Source organism: Rhodnius prolixus, unplaced genomic scaffold, assembly GCF_049639745.1.
Source record: "Rhodnius prolixus isolate KJV_2025 unplaced genomic scaffold, Rpr scaffold_8, whole genome shotgun sequence".
Taxonomy (NCBI): Eukaryota; Metazoa; Arthropoda; class Insecta; order Hemiptera; family Reduviidae; genus Rhodnius; species Rhodnius prolixus.
The window spans coordinates 16,569,082-16,588,585 of record NW_027411593.1 but is presented as its reverse complement, the minus strand read 5'-3'; the positions used below and the strand labels follow the sequence as shown (position 1 = coordinate 16,588,585).

General features: G+C 34.8%; 1 long non-coding RNA gene across 1 annotated transcript in view; it reads right to left on the bottom strand.

The window, feature by feature from the left end:
• The window catches only part of LOC141450943 (uncharacterized), a 53,586-nt gene that overhangs the window by 20,894 nt on the left and 13,188 nt on the right, over positions 1-19,504 (bottom strand). The window contains exons 2-3 of the long non-coding RNA XR_012456451.1: positions 7,523-7,589; positions 2,762-2,862 (exon numbers count right to left, since the gene is read on the bottom strand). This is a non-coding gene — a long non-coding RNA (uncharacterized lncRNA). The remainder of the gene's footprint in view (positions 1-2,761; positions 2,863-7,522; positions 7,590-19,504) is intronic.

Below are 19,504 nucleotides of genomic sequence, written 5' to 3'. Positions count from 1 at the left end.
GATGCTTGTAACCGAACGGTTTTGAAGGATTTTGAGTACTTCTAGAAGTGTATACTTAAATGTAAATTTTAACTAAAATTTGTGCTGTAAATGCTTATGCAACTTGCATTTAAATGAGATTTAAATTGGACAGTGTTTATATCTTTTTACTTAATTTCTAATGGTTTCTGATCTTCTTCTTTTTTTTTAAGAGCTTGGTTGGGCAAGTTCGTACAGAAAAAGGAAGTAATAGTCTTTACGGAAACGTTATTCCGTCCTCTTCAGAGGTTGTCTAGCTTTGTCTTGTTGGATGAGTCTCAGTCACGATCTTCCGTAAGTTATTTGGTCTTAAGATTTCATCGATTTACCGATGAGCATTGAATTCATCTTGGATAAAAAACATTGGTATCCTGAACCCCATACTTGTGGTACTCCATTCTACAGTATCTCAAAATTGCTCCTTTTACCATCGAAACCTTTTCGAAGTCAATTTTCGATTATTGAATCACAGGAAAACAAGGGAATTGTGACTGAAGTGTGTGTGCGTCTCTCATTTCGCAACACTTCAACCCGATTATGCCTTATGCTGAGCCATTCATTGGCGGTAGCCTCTGAAGTGGACAGTAGTAGTAAAGACCACATAACACCATACGATGGTAAACCAAATGAAAACAATTTGACTTAAATGGTTTTACCAAATCCGCCCCAATAGCAGCTGTAGGATAAGGCTACCTTAAAATAATTTATGGAAACGACGATCTTTTTTGTTGTTTACTGTCCGAAGAACGTCCACTTCCAGAATAACGGTGCTGGATGCATTCCTCTTGAACTAAAGAATGTTTTCGGTCAACATGAGGCGTTATTTGAAGAAGAAGTTTGCTTCATGATTCTGGAGAAGCATAACCCTCACGAAGAAGGTTGAACTGCGGACATCGCAAGCTGAAATTTTATGCTCTACTTTCGTCGTGAAATTCTGGACAAAAACTGGTCAGTTAAGGATAAAACATTCAAAGAAACGTGACTTGTTTATCTCCTAGTACAACCTTTGCACGGTAAACTTCTTTTTTAATTGTCATTTTTGTCAAAATTGAAATTTATTGCTTTTACACAAAGTGAGAAAGTATCACACCACTAACATTACTTATTCCGGGAGTTCTTGATCGTAGAATATTCATTAAAGTGTCATTTCTTTGGTTTATAGGTCAATATCAACTTTATATTATTAATAAAAATGAAATATATTGTTAAAACTCCTTGTATGAAGGAAGTAGAATTTACTGTTATCATTTTTATCGTCGGTTAAGTGGTGAAAAGATTACTTCGACTGCGGTTTCAAAAACTCCACACAACTTCACTGCACTTGTGAAACTTACTTTTATAATTTTAAGAATTTATTTTGGAGAAATCGTGGAATATCGAACTTCAACTTTCTTGTAAAGTTTAGTGATAGAAAGAATGTCTCTTGTGTCTGTTAACTGAAACCAAAATGCGGAATCGAACTGCGGGGTTCTGCCAAGCAGTGTAAACTCTCAAGAATCCAAAATACTTCACAGAATTGTCAATGCTTCCTTTTTATGTATCCAACCATATTCATAAGGTTCTCAATATTCCTTTCCTTCTTAAGTATGTTTTATTAAGAATACAAAGGACGAAAATTATAATTAAGTTCATTAAGGACTTCACTTCTTCTTCATCTTACAGTCCCTGAAGGAGCTTGGCCGCCTCAATAAACTTATGCGATTCGTCTATCTTAACTCTTTGTGGCACACGATTTTAAAGAAAATAAAAGCCCTAGCTGCACAGAATTTCTTTTATTTTAAAAAAATGGAAATAAACATTCATTTCCATTATTTTACATATGTAATCATCCCTCTCAAATAATCAGTACTCTCAAAATAAGAAAAAAAGAAAAGAAAAAATTAATACCATTTCAAAAGTCCTTTTTTAGTGTGGGACACTGGTATTGTATAATACCACTATGCAACTAATGCTTTATATGATGTTCATTCAAACACAACTTTTTACCAAAACAAAGCGGAACTTTGCAGACAGTGCAGCACTGTCCTTCAGCGCACTGTTCCTTGAAATGTTTTAAGTTCCATGTTTTGACCCAAATTTTTATAAACAATATATGAATTAACTAACAGCTGCATCCAAATAATAGAACAGTATGCGGTGCCACCATTTTTTACTATCGTTCAAGTTTATAATAAATATAAAAATTATTTCACTTATTTTCGCATTTACCATTGGTGCATAGCACTGCCAACTGAATGAAAAACTTTAAATAACATATTAAGCTGTATGTATGAATAACTTCAACTTTTCGAGGTAGGTTAAAATATATCCCACCTTGCAGCAAAAGCAAAAGGTGGGACAGTTTTTAACCCACCTAGCCGCAAAGAGTTAAGGACTTTACTAATACAGTTTAATTAAAAGTTGAAGTTCCAATTAAAAGTTCCAATTCTTTTTTTTGGTAACAAAATATTTTTTTGTAATATTACTGATTGCAATAATTATCTCATCAGTTAACTATGGAAGTGAATCAATTTCTTTGGACGATAATTTGAAAACAAGGTTCTTTTTTCTCTTTTCTTTTAACTATGTAATTGCCGATTGAACTTTATATTAAATTTACAAAGTGAATAAATAGGTTTGATTGTTCCCTAGGGAATATTATTTATTTAACCTCATTATTATTATTTATATGGGGCACATATATAGTGAATTGGCCAGAGTAACAGGTAGTATATATATATATATATAGTATTTACATGCTCACCACTTATATAAGCCTAGAAGCGGTGCCCAGTCCATGATATTCCTCCCTTGAGTCACGTTTATTGAAAATAACTGCCGTTTTAGTTAGAGAATGGCCTGCAACTGAGATGAAGTGGATGATGGAACGGAGAAAAAAAAGAAGGTAATAATAATAATAAAAAAAAAATACATCAGACCCCAGAGTAACTTGAAAGTATTAATTTGTTGAACCTTTTTCATTTGTCGCCCCATTATATTGTCATTATACGTTTTGGGATAACAGCAGGATTATACTTGTGCGTTAAATGTGAAATACAGGCCCCCCCCCATACACACACACAGAGTCAGGGCATTATCGGGCATTTTGCCTCTTGCCAACAGTGCGTACGTGCGAGCAGGTGTGCGCGAGAATGATCGGGACGAGAGTAGTAATGATATTACGCTTCTCTCTTCCACATTTTGTCCCTATTTACCACCGAGCAGATTATAAAAGAGAAAGAGAAGTTATATATATAAAAAAAGGGTAGAAGGAGAGCCGAGAGAAATGGTATACGGAGGTTTAATGTAGCTGACACGATGTAATTGAACGCTATAATTTTCCTGCGGTCTCGGCCATCTTGGCCGGAAGCGGTGATATACACCTCTACGGGAGGGACCTTAATTGCTAATTATAGCTAGGCACTCTCCAAGTCTTCTTCTTCTTCTTCTTCAACTACTACTTCTTCTTCTTGCTTCTATGAGGACGGGAAAAAAGAGGCAAAGTGGCTCACTGGTTCTAAAGAGCGGAAGTGGGGGAGAGGTCGAGTTTGTCTGAAAGGCGGGAAAAGAAGGGAAAAGACGATCGCGAGCGCTTAATCAGCTGGCCGCTACACGTCCAATGGCTGCTTGCGATATTCAGAGTCGTTGCCACCGGCTATACCTCCACGGCCCTGCACATTTTTGCTCTTTCTCGCTGGAGTAGAGATTATTATCAACGCGATACGTGATTATTTCTTTCTTCATCGTTCTCTCTCTCTATTTCTCTTGTTTCAAGTAATTCTGGCCATGCGATTCTAGCTTGCAGATTTCTTTACAGGAAAATTTGTAATTTTTTTGTGTGCAATATTGCATGCGATTCAATATTTTCTCTTTTAGAAAATTACCTCAATTAATTTTTAATTAATTCCTCCCTAATTAGCGCAATTATCACAGCCTGAACCGATTTTTTTTCATTGCGTGATAAGAGGAGTTACACTATGCAACCTCGAAACCATTTTCCTGCCTTCCCTTTTTGTAAATTTTCTGCATGGCCATGTTTTTTTCACATGTGAAGTACTCTTCACATAACTTCTCATTGGCTGCAAACAATGAATCTTCATTAAAGAAATAGCCAAAACCAATGCATCTAAAATCTAAACGCAATAGATAAGAGATTTCTTTTTTTCCGGAACTGCGTCACAGCAGCGGCAGTTTATAACTTTAAAAAGGGACAATATAAAATAATTGAGTTAGTTTATTGGAACAACCAAACTAGAGTTTAACCGCCCATTGACTTTGTTTATTGGAATTGAATATTCTGAAGTGAGTTGAAACGCCCATTTTAAAGATTGATGAATTCATTCATTAAAAAACATTCTAACCTTTTCATTAGAAACTTCAGGATTAAACCTTTTTCATTTTTGTTTTTGTTATTTTGGATTATTATATTGTTTTTCTTGTTGTTTGCTGAGATTTATATACATATATCGACGGATGGTAAATGTGACATCGTCATACTGAATTTATATTGATTATGTAATTTTTAATGTTGTAAAAAGTGTCATTTATCCATCTGTTTACAAATATGCACGGTTTGCACGGAGGAGACTTCGGGAGTCGATTCTGGGCATCATTTGCAACAAAAAATTCCATATAAACTATAGCTCGATTCAGCTCCGTTTTATAGATATTTGTAATTTTATGTTTTTTCAAGGTACTACTACGAGGCACTTTTTAGGAAACAGTTGCCTATATTACTCAAAGGCTAAAGCTAAAGCAATTTCAATAAGCTCATCAGAGATAGGGTTAAATTTCCTTTTAAATAAGCTAATTTATATTTCAAAATAATAATATCAAGTGTTTCACTTTGTGGCCCAAACATAAGAAATAGCAAGTTTCTAATTTTTTTCTAAAAACTTTGACTTCATTTTTCTTAAAAATATTATATAAGTTTAAACGTGCACTACTCATGAAAAACTAAGTTTTGACCTCTCCTCCGTGTACACTCTGTGTATGAATATTTTTTAGTTTTAATTTTATTTATTAATAAATTGAGGAATTGAGGCGCCACGGTAGCCGAGCGGTTAGAGGCGAGACCTGCAAAGCTAATATGTATTGTGGTACTGGGTTTGATTCCCGGTCTTAGGCCTTGGATTTTATTTAATTGTTAATAAAAGGAATTTACAGTAAAGTATGTTTGCTAGTCGCCTCCGTCTACGACACCTAATTGGTAGTTGGACGTTAAGCCCCGAATGAAAAAATAGGCGATTACTTTACTTTTACTTACTTATTAAGAAATTGTATAAAGGGTAAAGTTGTCCATTTGATAAATAAGTACTAATAAATATTAAATAAATAGTAATAAATACTTCCATAGGAGGGCGCCACGGTAGCCGAGCGGTTAGAGACGAGACCTATGGTACTGGGTTCGATTCCCGGTCTTTAGGCCTTGGATTTTATTTAATGGTTAATAAAAGGAATTTACAGTAAAGTATGTTTGCTAGTCGCCTCCGTCTACGACACCTAATTGGTAGTTGGACGTTAAGCCCCGCCTGAAAAAATAGGCGATTACTTTACTTTTACTTACTTATTAAGAAATTGTATAAAGGGTAAAGTTGTCCATTTGATAAATAAGTACTAATAAATAGTAATAAATACTTCCATAGGAGGGCGCCACGGTAGCCGAGCGGTTAGAGACGAGACCTATGGTACTGGGTTCGATTCCCGGTCTTTAGGCCTTGGATTTTATTTAATGGTTAATAAAAGGAATTTACAGTAAAGTATGTTTGCTAGTCGCCTCCGTCTACGACACCTAATTGGTAGTTGGACGTTAAGCCCCGCCTGAAAAAATAGGCGATTACTTTACTTTTACTTACTTATTAAGAAATTGTATAAAGGGTAAAGTTGTCCATTTGATAAATAAGTACTAATAAATAGTAATAAATACTTCCATAGGAGGGCGCCACGGTAGCCGAGCGGTTAGAGACGAGACCTATGGTACTGGGTTCGATTCCCGGTCTTTAGGCCTTGGATTTTATTTAATGGTTAATAAAAGGAATTTACAGTAAAGTATGTTTGCTAGTCGCCTCCGTCTACGACACCTAATTGGTAGTTGGACGTTAAGCCCCGCCTGAAAAAATAGGCGATTACTTTACTTTTACTTACTTATTAAGAAATTGTATAAAGGGTAAAGTTGTCCATTTGATAAATAAGTACTAATAAATAGTAATAAATACTTCCATAGGAGGGCGCCACGGTAGCCGAGCGGTTAGAGACGAGACCTATGGTACTGGGTTCGATTCCCGGTCTTTAGGCCTTGGATTTTATTTAATGGTTAATAAAAGAAATTTACAGTGAAGTATGTTTGCTAGTCGCCTCCGTCTACGACACCTAATTGGTAGTTGGACGTTAAGCCCCGCCTGAAAAAATAGGCGATTACTTTACTTTTACTTACTTATTAAGAAATTGTATAAAGGGTAAAGTTGTCCATTTGATAAATAAGTACTAATAAATAGTAATAAATACTTCCATAGGAGGGCGCCACGGTAGCCGAGCGGTTAGAGACGAGACCTATGGTACTGGGTTCGATTCCCGGTCTTTAGGCCTTGGATTTTATTTAATGGTTAATAAAAGAAATTTACAGTAAAGTGTGTTTGCTAGTCGCCTCCGTCCACGACACCTAATTGTGGTAGTTGGACGTAAAGCCCCGCCTGAAAAAATAGGCGATTATTCTTACTTCCATAGGAGAAAGTCGGCCTATAGGCTTTGCTTATTGGAGACCGGAGGAGACCTGAACCGTTCATGCATTTAGAGCTGAACTTGCCACAGATTTTGTTTGTTGGAAATATCCTGAGAATATATATCCTGCCAATAGTCTTTGTTTATTATAAATAACATCCTGAGCAGACCTGAGAAGAAAATGTTGCCCGTTGCAGTTAGTTATAAAAACTACCCCTGACAGGTATCATTTGAGTTTTTAGATATGAACCCATCACTATGTAATGAAAGTAATTCTAAATCCATCTGTTTGACTTAAGCACCATTTTTGTTTGCTTGGGTGGGATATGATCAATGAAGAAAGTAGACTTTCTAAGCTTCTGATATATCACTTTTTTGCAGTACCATTTCATTGCAAGTAATACCCGAGAAACAAGCATTAAAACTGTCTGGTAGGACTGTTGTATAAGGGTTTATATGGAAGTTGTTTTTTACAAACCGAAAATCGGGTTCATCTGTATGAACTGTTCAAATATCGAGTTGAGTTCAAACAGCGCGTCGCTGTATGATCTTTTTCGAACATAATAAAAACATAAAGAAATGTGTTTAAAAATTATTGACAAAAATCATAAAGACGTATTACTAAAAACACAAACCAAAAAGATCAAGATGTAATTTGAGGAATAAATATTACTTTCTATTTTTTTGTATGTGGTGTGTAGGGATTGTGTATAATGTTGTATCATTATACAGACAAAAATCGTTAAATATTGGTAGACCGACATAGGTTGGGTTAGATTAATGATTTGTTTGGAGCCATATATCCCACCTTGGAGCCTCTACTTTTTTTGTTGCATGTTCTTCTCCACACTCGCCTGGACAGATGTTCTTTTGACCTGAAACACACCGCAATGGATTGAGCATGTCAAATCATAAATACTGTTACACATATATTCTACACGCGACATCAAGTTATCTGTTTCAAAACCTAATATTATTGACTTATCTATTTATTTATATAAATTATTGATAATTTCAAGTATATATCAGATAAAATTATTTAAAAATACTAGCTTTCTAATTAAAGAATAAGTCTGTGTACAATAATTGTGTTTGCAGTTGCATATTTTAATGTTGAAGCACTGGAAAGGAATTTTACACGTGTAAATAACGAACTTTAAACTTTATCTCTCCACTAAACCTCCTCTCAAGAGGTCTCATTGCATGGCCACTCTGCAGTTAGGAAGATGTTACTAGCCGTACTCCTTATCGTAACGTTCCGACCAAACACTAGATCTCTCTTATTAAAATAAAAATAATGGAGAAATGGAGACAAAGGTAGTATACCATCAACGGCAATCAACTGAGAGAATTAAAAGCGATGTCAATAGATGGAGGCTCTAGTTTCTGGACTAAGTTCGAGAGGTTCCCAAATTGGGCTTAAACGGCTATCTTGCAAACATTTGATGGTCCAACAACAACTTGCCAAACCTTCGCTTGGCAGTGATACGATCAATGAAGAAAGTAGACTTTCTGAACTTCTGATATATCACTTTTTTGCAGTTCCATTTCATTGCAAGTATTACCCGAGATATGAGCATTAAAACTGTCCGGTAGCAAATTGTTTTTTTACAAACCGAAAACGGGTTCATTTGTATGAACTGTTCAAATACATATCAAGTTGAGTTCAAACAGCGCGACGCTTAAACTTCATCAAATTCTTTGTAAGAATACTAACTTACGCTCATCTAGGAATTTCATCCAAACTACACGACAATAAAATAGAACATGACGACACTAGCAAAATAGAAAAAGTGTTTTGATTTCCTCAGAACCAATAACCTCTACGATGGTACATTCGTCATAAAGTAACACCTACTACGTTTTTAATGTTGTACCATTGTATATAATCTTCCGTAGTATCTAATTATTTATTTTAATACATACGATCAATTTTCGTCTATTTTATCATTTTAATTTCGTTCTATTTTTGTTTTGTGCCTTTTACTGTCATTTAAAGAATCCATTTTTAGGTCATTTAATATTTTTTTATTGATTTTGTAAAAGTACAGTATTTTGGTTTATTGTATAAATGGGGTTTGCCCGTAATAATTTTCTAAAGTTAGAATGGGTATCTAATAGAATGGGTATTAAAGTAAATTTTTGTGTTTTATTTTCTGTTTCTTTTAGTTCATTTATTTTGCCTTTAAGGGTGTAAAATTTTCTTACTGAACATTAATCGTTGGAAATTTAAAATTGGAATAAGGTTTGTAATTTCAGAAACGTTTAGAACGTTTATGGCTAAGTTCGAAACCGACCAAGTAGGACCCAGTTTAGTATGTTTCATTTCATAGCATTTTATTTGGAAACTCCCATAGCAAATATATTGTACCAGTAGACAACAATCTGAAAGGGGGGTCCCGTCTTAGACAAAAAAGTTTAGGTAGGAGTATATAATTGTAAGCGTGACGTCAGAGATTGCGTGTCGCCAGTATAGCGATAAGGGGACAACTACGGTTTTAGCCACGCCTCCCGAACGCCTATTGGCCTTTCATTAATACCACCACTCAAACTAGAAACTTTGTACTCTTTAATAACCTTATTTTTTTTTTTATAATTTGCATAAAGCAAGATGGATAAATAATATTTTGTTATTATATATGCAGCAGAGAAGGTTGTTAAAGGCGAAGAATATCCGGCTCTAGTTGTAAGTTTTTCTTTTGAACCGGATCGACTTAATTCGATCGAGAGTGGGAGAAATAAGATTTTGAACATGGTCTGGAAATTGTACGTTCGTCGCAGTGCGTTGGTTACAGTGAGATAGTTTCCCACCAAAGTCGATTTCCTTCCTCCAACCTGTAGTCTGTAGCTGAACTCGGGCTATAGTGCTACACACTGTTCGCTAAGATGGTGTATCTATCAATAACTGTGGCCAATTTAAATTAATTAAATTAAATGTCCGCTATAATTGCAGAAATTGGCCAGATAAATGCAGCATCGAGCTGGTCTTATTCCTTTTTTTTAATTTATACCATAAATTATAAAATAAACAATTTGGGTCACAGAAAGACATCAAAAAAATATGTTGGACGGCAAATAGGTTGATGGAGGCTTCATAACTTATTAAGGAAATCCTTCTCTAAGATAATATTAAGTGGTGGGGTAACTCTCCAACACCTGTGTAGAAGCATGAATCCATCCTATCTGCATTCTAAATATGATTCTCTTTAAGAAACTGAAAGTAAGTTTACATTAGATAAGATATAGATTGACTGGACAGCCTCAGGGGTTTGTTTTAGCACTCTATAGTCGAAGTACTCCGGCAGTCTTGTCCGTTCGTCTTGCATTAAGAGTTTAGAGGACCACTCCGGAGGGAAACTTAGAAGTACGAGTTTTTCCTTCTCCAAGGTGCCGACCAAGTCATCCATTTGATGACCTACCCATTGACAGAAAATATTGAACACACATTTTACCTTCTGTGGTGGCTAACAATGAACTTAAAGCGCTTGCCTCTGAGCTTGGGTTTCCTCCGTTTCCTGCAATAACTATGCTTTCATTGCTCAAGAAGGTTGTGGTTCAGATCCTTTGAGGATTCGATGGAAACCCTCATTACCCCCAATCTGAGAATAAACACCAATACTCAGTAGAATGTCTAACCTGGTAGTCTCTCATATTTCTTGAAATACGAGGCGTGTCTATTAAATAACGAGACTGATGCTGCTACAAAAGAACTATGCATGCGCCAAATCCTAACGACTGACAGCTGTGCAGCGTTAAGCCTCCTCTTTCGATTGCAGCGTCTCACGTGTTTGTCTCAGAGAAATCTGTCTGACTGGAACCGTCTTTTGTGTAAGAAGTGTAGTGTAGTTTCGTATTGCCGAAAACATGATACTACACATGTAGTAGAGCAACGAATTGTCGTGAAATTTCACATGAATCTTGGTAAAACCGCTACTAAAACTTATCTTTTATTAAAAGAAGTTTATAACGATGAATGTTAATCACGTGCGTGAGTTTTTGAGTGGTTCTTGCGTTTCCAAGATGGCCGAGAAGACGTCGGAGATGATGACCGCCCAGGTCGCCCTTCCACATCCAAAACGGATGAAAATATCGATTATAATTAATCAATATTACTACCGTGAGGTGCTTGCTCAACTCCGTGAAGGGTTAACGAAAAAACGACCCGATTTGTGGAAGAACAAGTCACGGGGTTCTCCATCAAGACAACGCTCCGGCTCACACTGCACTGTCTGTCAAGACGACGTTTCTAGCCAAACAACATCCCAGTTTTAGGCCATCCGCCTTATTCGCCTGACCTGGCCCCATGTGACTTTTATCTTTGTTCCCCAAAGTCGAATCTACAAAAAAAGGACCACGATTTCAGTCCGTTGAAGCTGTGAAAGAAAAAGCGGCACGCGTCATGCAGGAGCAATAGTCTCGTTATTTAATAGCCACACCTCGTAATCTAAGGATTTAATAGCTAGGATAACCGCCGGGTATTTGAGAACATTAAGAATCTGAAAATGGTTATCTTTCTCTTGCAATCTCAGCTCTGACATTGCTACTAGCTAAAAGATTGTGGTTTTCTAGGTTTACCAACATATATTCATATCATCATTTTAAATATCATTCCATCATTTCAATTATTTCAATAACTAACCTAAACCTAATATAAATACACTCAGGTAATCATGAAATAGCACTAAAATATGAGAAAAATGTATTTCTCTTCTGAAAAAAATGTTATATTTCACAAAAATGGAATTAGCCAGGACAATTTAATTAAATTCAATGTAATATAAGTAGCTGAATTTTTCAGTTATTTCCCGTATTAACGGGAACGTTCTTTTTTACTTCAACATTTTTATAATTAAGAAAGAAAACATGTAAAGCATCTTCTGTATTACTGTATACGCAATAATTACTCATACAGCGTGCTTATTCCGTTTTTTAAAAGTATTTTTTAATCATTTCACTTCCAGCCAACTTAGAGCTTCACGGAAGAAATTAGTGCAATATATGGGAAAGCCTGATGCCCTAATTGCCAAGTGAATACACATTAGTATAATTATATTAAATCCATGAATCTACCTGGGTTATCATTCATTCTAGCCTCAGTTACGTGCTCATTAATTCCCAAGTTTTTTTTTTAGAGTACAACTACTTATTAGACTAATAATGCGAAATTATGAATAATAATTGTTTGAAAAATTATTTGTAGTTGATAAATGTAACATTTAGCTAATTTATTTTTTTATAAAGCGCCACAATCAGCGCATTGGTGCTCTAATAGTGATAACAGTGAACGGTATAGGTATACAAAGAAGAGGAGAAGTTACCCAGTGGTAACACTCCAAAACATTAGACTGTTAATCACTCTCTTTACTAGAGAGGAGATCACGAGGCCACTGTCTTTTAAGACGTCTTGTCGGGTTGTCAGGAAGAGTTCTAGAAGAAAGATTTTGAGCTAGAGGATTTATATGAGATTGCAGGTTGAAGTGGAGTTTTCTGTATCGTGTTTTAGCGACTTGAGTGACCAAAAGGAATGTTTAGGTCAGTGTGTGTAGTCCAGGTTGGAGACATAAATTGGAGCGTTTAAAATTGTTCGAAGTACTATTTGATTAGTAGAGATTGATTCCCACAGTTCTATTCAGGGTTTTCTATTCAAAGAGTTTTAAAATTTAGTATTTTGTTGACAAGAGGCAGTTTAGATCAGGGGCCCCCTGAGAACATTTATCCGGCCCCCGCCGCACTTCCGGAAGGGGCATCCCTTTCATTGGTGGTCAGTGAGAGGAGCACTATATGTGCCGGTGCCGCAAAGCGCTGCGTCGCTCATGTACAGTACTACTTCCGGGTAACGCGATACGCACGCGTCACGGCTCCGAAAACAGTGTTAAAATAACAGCCAGAAGTAGGAAGAAAGGCAAAGCACTATAATTAAACCGGACATTGACCATCTCATTAGCCAAAAGCAGGTCCATAATTCCCACAGAAATACTGGGCAGTTTGTTGATTTAAATTTACTTGTTCTTTATTTGAAATATTCTATTTGTTCCCGTTTTGTTTTTTTTTACTTTAAAATAGTTTTTTTTTATAGTTCGGCCCTCCAACGGTCTGAGGGACAGTGAACTGGCCCCCTGTGTAAAAAGTTTGGGGACCCCTGGTTTAGATCTATCGTCTAAGTCTTTTAAGTTCTCGAAAGCGTCTGTTTAATTCTGTTCTTTTAAGTCTAATTTGTAGATAGTTATTTAGGCTAAAAAAAGAAGCTTTTTTACAAACCTCAAAATTTCGATGAATTCAATAAAATAATGTCAGCCTAGTCTACAATTTTATTAGAAAGTATGGCATTGAATTTTTCTATGCTAAAAACTGTCTGAAGTAACCCGGAGAGTATGGAGATCTTTGAAAATGACATCTAGCAGAAGTGGTCGTTTTGGGAGGAACAATCTACGAATACTGTCATTTCTATCAAACGAGTTTTGGTAGTGGTTTCGCCTTTGCAGATAAGGCATAAGGGTCTCCATACAAACAGTTGTACAGTGTAGTTTGATCTTCGAACCAAGTTGAAGACAACCATGGTCACAACTGTTCGATAAACTGCCAAGCTTCTATTGATGCCCAAGAATGACGGACCAATTAGGTTTCCTTATTTTCAGCAGAGTATCCAGTTTTGTTTCAATGAGCAAAAACATTCGCATTTATTTGAAGCGACATTTATTTCAAAACGGAACTAGAAGTTTGAGTTTTCTGTAACTTTTCTTTTCTTTGAAATATTTATTTAACGCGAGCGTACACTCAAAACAGAGTATGTTTGAAAACACTTTTTCATCTTGAAAGGTCTGGTTCCACTCAAAATGGATTTTTAAAACACGTTAGTTTTTAGTAACTAAGGTAAGCTAAATGTATTCTGGATTTCAGAATATAATAATAAGGGCCGGTTACGAATTAAATAAAAATAAACTGTTAATTTTTGGATTTCCTTTCCTGATACTCTAGTTCCAATTAAACCGGACGGTATGTATAAAATAGAAAATTTCCCACACTATAAAAATTCGTGCACGATGCTTGACTCACTCGCCTACCGGGCGTAACACAGGCGCAGTTACTCTTCAAGTGTAGAGAAGTCACCGTCAATCAACTCTAAATTTTTTTTTTGGGGGGGGCCATACCTCTTCCTTGTTCTTTTTTTTTTTTGTTATTATTAGCATAGGAACGAGGGCGAAGAGATGAAAATAAAAGAGTGGTTTGGATGTTTCCGTGTTTCTGGAGAAGGCATTGATTATTAGTTGGGTGCGTTGGTAGAAGTCCCAATAGACCGCACGTTGATAAGGTATGTGTTTGAGTATACGTATATCCGGGAGTAGTTTGCCCGGTTAATGATAGTAGCCTCCACTAAGGAGAGGAACGTATAAAGAAAAAAAAAACCTCCTTCTAGAGTCTGAATTGGTCTGACCGGTTTGGGCCAAAGTAGAAGACACGTAGATAGAATATATATATAAGACAAGTAAGATGGTTTAAGCGGTTAGCGTGATCGATGATTTACAGGAGGGCTAGCCAAAGTAGTATTCAAGAACTCCTAAGACCGGTGTGCTTTCCATTTGTAGCGGGGCCACGGCAGCCTCTACGCGATAGTGGCCCTAATTAACAGTTCACATTTGTAATTACAAACAGAGAGGTCAATTAGTGGCACGACTATTTGCTCGGTGGAGCAGCTTCTGTCTTTCTCTTCCCCTGCTCATTTTCTCTCTCTCTGGCGGGGGTAATTCGTTACTAGTGAAGTTGGTCACGAAGATACCCTTTCGGTATTCACCTCACATTCATAAACTATTTGTGCCATTTCTACAACCATTCAGTATATAACAATTGCTGCATTGAAAAAGGAAAATAATTAAGAGCAATATTTTATAGATGAGAAACTTAAAGCTCGACTGTTTAAAAAAAAATGCAAACAAATACATTATACAGGGTGTATGCGGAGGACTGGTCGAAACTTCGGGAGGTGATTCAGCAGCTCAAATGAAACAAAAAATATTCTCTTCACTTTGGCCCGATTCTCAATAGTGTCCAAGATATTTGTATTTTTAACTTTTCCGTCGATATTCCCATTTATCACCATGAAAACGGCCGTAACTTTTCTATCCTTTATTCTACAACACATCTGCTTATTCCAAACGAGAGAGCATTAAATTTCCTATAAAACTGCTTAATACAAAGCCTCAAAACGTTTCTTATAACAATGAAATTTTTACTTTAAAGTCTAAAAAATTCATTCTCGATGATTTTTGTTAAAATTTTCAACTGCATTTTTTTCAATGATTAATGAATAAAGGAGTCACATAATTTCTGAAAAAGTTGCGCATTTATTGAGCTTCAAGACCATATGGACGATTTTTGGTTTTTAATAAAACCTTACCCCGAACAGAGGGGTGTAAATGCAGAAAACTGGGATTTTGGGTAACCGACTTTTCACTACTAATTTACTCAAATGTCAATTTTTGGAGAAGGAACAAAAAGAAAAGTAACCATTTTAGTTTTTTAACAATCATTATTTAATAAAACGGAAGTAAAAAATAAAGTACTTTAGTAAAGAGAATATTTTTTTGTTGCATTTGAGCTGCTGAATCACCTCCCGAAGTTTCGACCATTCCTCCGCATACACCCTGTATACACCTTAAAAAAAAAAATACAGTTTAAAAATTATTAAGTATAAGGGTTGATTAACGACAGATAGTGCTCAAAGAAATTCACAGTAAAACTGTGGTACATATTTCAAACAATACGTTACACCTGAGTCTAAACGTGTTACACGAGTGTTGACTCGTCTTTCAGAAATCTAAAGAAACGAAAATAATTTTGAAAACGTCTGACATTAAGAGATCTCTAAAAATTTGCCTTATCATCATTTCTGGGTCTTGTTTGATTTCTGCAACGTACTCGCTAAGTCGTACAAAGTAAAAACTGAAAGTTTGGACTTCTTTTCAGCAAAGAAGAATATCGAAAATTAAATAAAAAGGTAAAAAAAACACAGTTGTGATTTATACCTAGCTATTCTAAACAAAGAATTATTTTTATTTTGCACTTATTTTTCAGTTCTTTGCTGAAACTGGATTGTCAAGTTGTACACAAACTGTGAAGAATATAAATACAAATATCGCTCAGACTGAAGACACAATTCGCTGGCTCAATATTACAAGGTTGTATGTGACCAGAGGCACGTTTAGAGAAAATCAAAGTTTTAATTTTTATTCTACTATTATTAGATAAGTTAGCGCCGCAAAATTGAGTCTAACTGTTACTTACTAATGTGTAAACTAAAAAACAAAACTGAATAATCCCCATTTCGCCTTATTTAGATTAGATTTAATTAAATATGTTCCATCGTCCAACTTTGATACTGAAAATGTAACATACAACCTTGTAATATTGAGCCAGCAAAATCTTAAACAAAAATATAGATATTTTCCTTCAATAGATATTCAGCCAGTGCAGTCAGCATCGATTATCATTATTGAAAAATTTGGTCAGTCGATAATGGCAAGTATTAAACCGTTTAACTGCTTTCTGATCATCTAAATTCATAGTAATTCAAATCGAAAAACTAATATTTAATACACTGAAAGCAATTTAAAAAAAAAATCATCCTCAACTAACAAGTTGAGTGACCCAACAGTTTGACGAATAATTGAAATCATAAATATGTATATAAATATTAATGTCTGCAGTTACTTTAATAGCTGTGAATAGCCTTTAATTAACGTATTACTATAATTAAGGAAAATTTCGGCTTTAATAATTAATTCCTACCTGAATCCAAAAGTCGTTAATTAATGAAAATGGTTTTTAATATGTAAGTGGTGTATGAAACTCAATTGAGGAGAAAAAAATAAAATAAAAATAAGTTTGAATAAATAAGCGCAGAATACGTTTAACTGTGTTATTATCTGTTTATTGACGGAGAAATTTAAAAAGAACTAATTGTTTTGAAAATTGTACGCAAATTAGCAGGTACTTTTAGATTGTTGATTTACATCCGGTTTACACCGCATACTATCCATTGTGATTGGCACGCGAAGGAAGTAAGGGCAAATTCTTATGACTTGACTTAAACTCGTTTTCCAAAAAATTTAGAGGGCATCCCAACTGATGGGCCTAATGGTAATCGCAATGGTATGGCCACCTTCTACTAGAAATAGCTTTCTAAAACCAAAATAAGGCAAAAAATAATAATTACTTCTTAGCTCACTCCTTAGGCCAGCGTTTCCCAACCTTTTTTGACTCGCGTACCACTTGGTAAGTACATCATGCTAAATTGTACCACTATGTAAAAATGATTGTATTTCGTGAAATTTGTTATTCTGAGTGTGTTATTTTATTGTTATTATCTTTATTTGTAAAGAGATACAATCTATCTGCTACAAAGGAGTTCAAGTTCATGTTCACTTTATAAACTGTAAGATCTTAGTTTTAACATTTTTTTAAATAATTTAAAATTGCGTACATATTTTTCTCTTCAAAATTATTAATTAATTTACAAAGTTCTTCTTTAGGATTATTATATTAGTGCCCAAATCTTCTAAATTAATATCTTCGAAGCATCTAACTACCTGTAAGTACCAATTAAATTTAATGTTGTTTCGATAAGAGCTTACTCATTACAATCAGTCTCTTTAAGCAGATATTTACGTAGTTATAATTTAAGTTCTGTTACATGATAATTCTATTAAATTTTCTTTATCTTTTGTTGATAATGATGTAAATTTTCCTAAATTTTCTTTATAAAAGGAGTTTGAAATCCAATTATCATTTCTGTTTTCAGGTTTTGGAAAATACTCCATGAAAGACAATTTTAATCCTGTTAAATGTGCTATTATATTTTCTCGTATATCTTGACACAAACTAACCTTAATACTGTAACTGTACTTATTAACAACTATTCTTTTATAATATTATTCATTACAGAAACGCTGCATTAGGCTATAAAATAAGCATGAAACGATGAAAGATAAAGGTGTAATAACAGTAGGTATAAATAATTGAGGAATTCGCATGGCTGAATTAAGTATTACACTAGGAATAAACTTAGTAACCAAAAAGTGATAATTATTTTCACCAACCACAAGGTAAGATCTGTTTGACTTAAAACTGTTTAGATTTAAAAAATATATGTTTTACAAATAAATATATACACTTAGGAGACGCTAAAATAAAGAACGGCTAGCAGGAGACCCCAAATATAATTTAGTCTAAAATTTTTCAGAGTTGCGGGTTCTTTAATTACTGTAGGGTAAGTATTCTGTAAGAGTACTTTTGAATTTTGGACTGTACTTACGTTGTATGAACAAATACTTTACTAATTATTTCATTAGTGATTTTCTGACGGGAAGTTCTTTGCTTCCGCTTTAGGACGATATTTTTGGTTGGCTACCCTGTCACATGTATTTATTTTTTCAAGGTGTTTACTATAATTATTTTTATTACAAAAAGATTACGGGGAAGCTGGTCTTAATCAATTAAAACTTCATCATCAGACTACCGTAGGAAAGCGTCGTCTATTTTGGAGTCGCTGGTGGTGGTTTCATTCTCAATTTTTTGACGCTGGAATTCTCTTAACATTTCTACCTCAGTACCAAAATGTTTTAGAAAGAGCCATAATTTTGAAAATACTGTCCTTTTAAACAAGAAATCAGAATAAGTCTCCATGTTCTCTGTTTTAAAAAGTGGCATATTCTTTTTTGGGCAGTTTTTTGACGATTAACTACTTTTACAACTGTCCTACCGGACAGTTTTTACAAAAATAGAGAAAAATATTTGATGAGACAATTTTGTAAGACAGATTTACTTCTTTTCGGTTTGTATTTTTATTTCTTTTCATTCTCTAATTATCACCTTCCGGCAGACGGTTTTACCATGCCGCAGAATGTGTAGAAATTCATTAATTTTTTATCTATTATTTTATTTTGTAATAAAGCATTATTATTAGTACTTAATGAGATATATATTGTGATATATTGTAGGGGAACCCAGAGACTTAGACAGCAGAACTCCGGGTACAAAAAAAAGGCACTGTTGACTAGATCAAACCGTCTCAGAATGAGAGGGACAGAGTGGGATCAATAGGTGGCGCTTTAAGTTAAAGCGGGGAGATACAGAAGACGGTAAGTACTTTGTGGGTCTCTAAGCTGTGTTTGTGGTGCTGTGTAACCATCAGTGGAAGTATATAAATATTAATCAGTCGAAGAAAGAATACCCATGATTCTTCGATCATTACTGATGTGACTGGCCCATTGAAACTGAGTAACCCTGAATGACTAGAAACTGGCGAAGATGTACTGCCAGAAGATCGTTTCCAATGCTTTCCATATTAAAAAAAAAAGAGAGAGGAGACCTAATTTTAAAACCCTTGGACACACCCCCTTATTATTAAGGGCTGAGGGTAGTTCTATTTTTTCGTAACATTATAGAATAAAGGGAAAGAGTTAAAAACAATAGGGAAAGATTTTTCATTGCTATTCCATTTTAATGAGTTAGCATTTCTAGAGTTCAATACATGCACATTACTCGAAGACATCTGTACGTTAGGTATACACATAACTTTTGTTTTTTCTCTCTCTGTGTAATTCAGGACTATTTGTGTTGCATGTGCATTGGAATTTACATTAATTTTTATTTTTTGTGTTCTTTATTAACTTAGACTTTGTATTTTAAAAAGGTATGATTACTTAAACTAGGCACAGAGTCTTCCAATCAGTTTATTCACAAAACATTTTTACACGTGATTAGTGCACATGCCTAGCTTTTCTCATAGGAATGA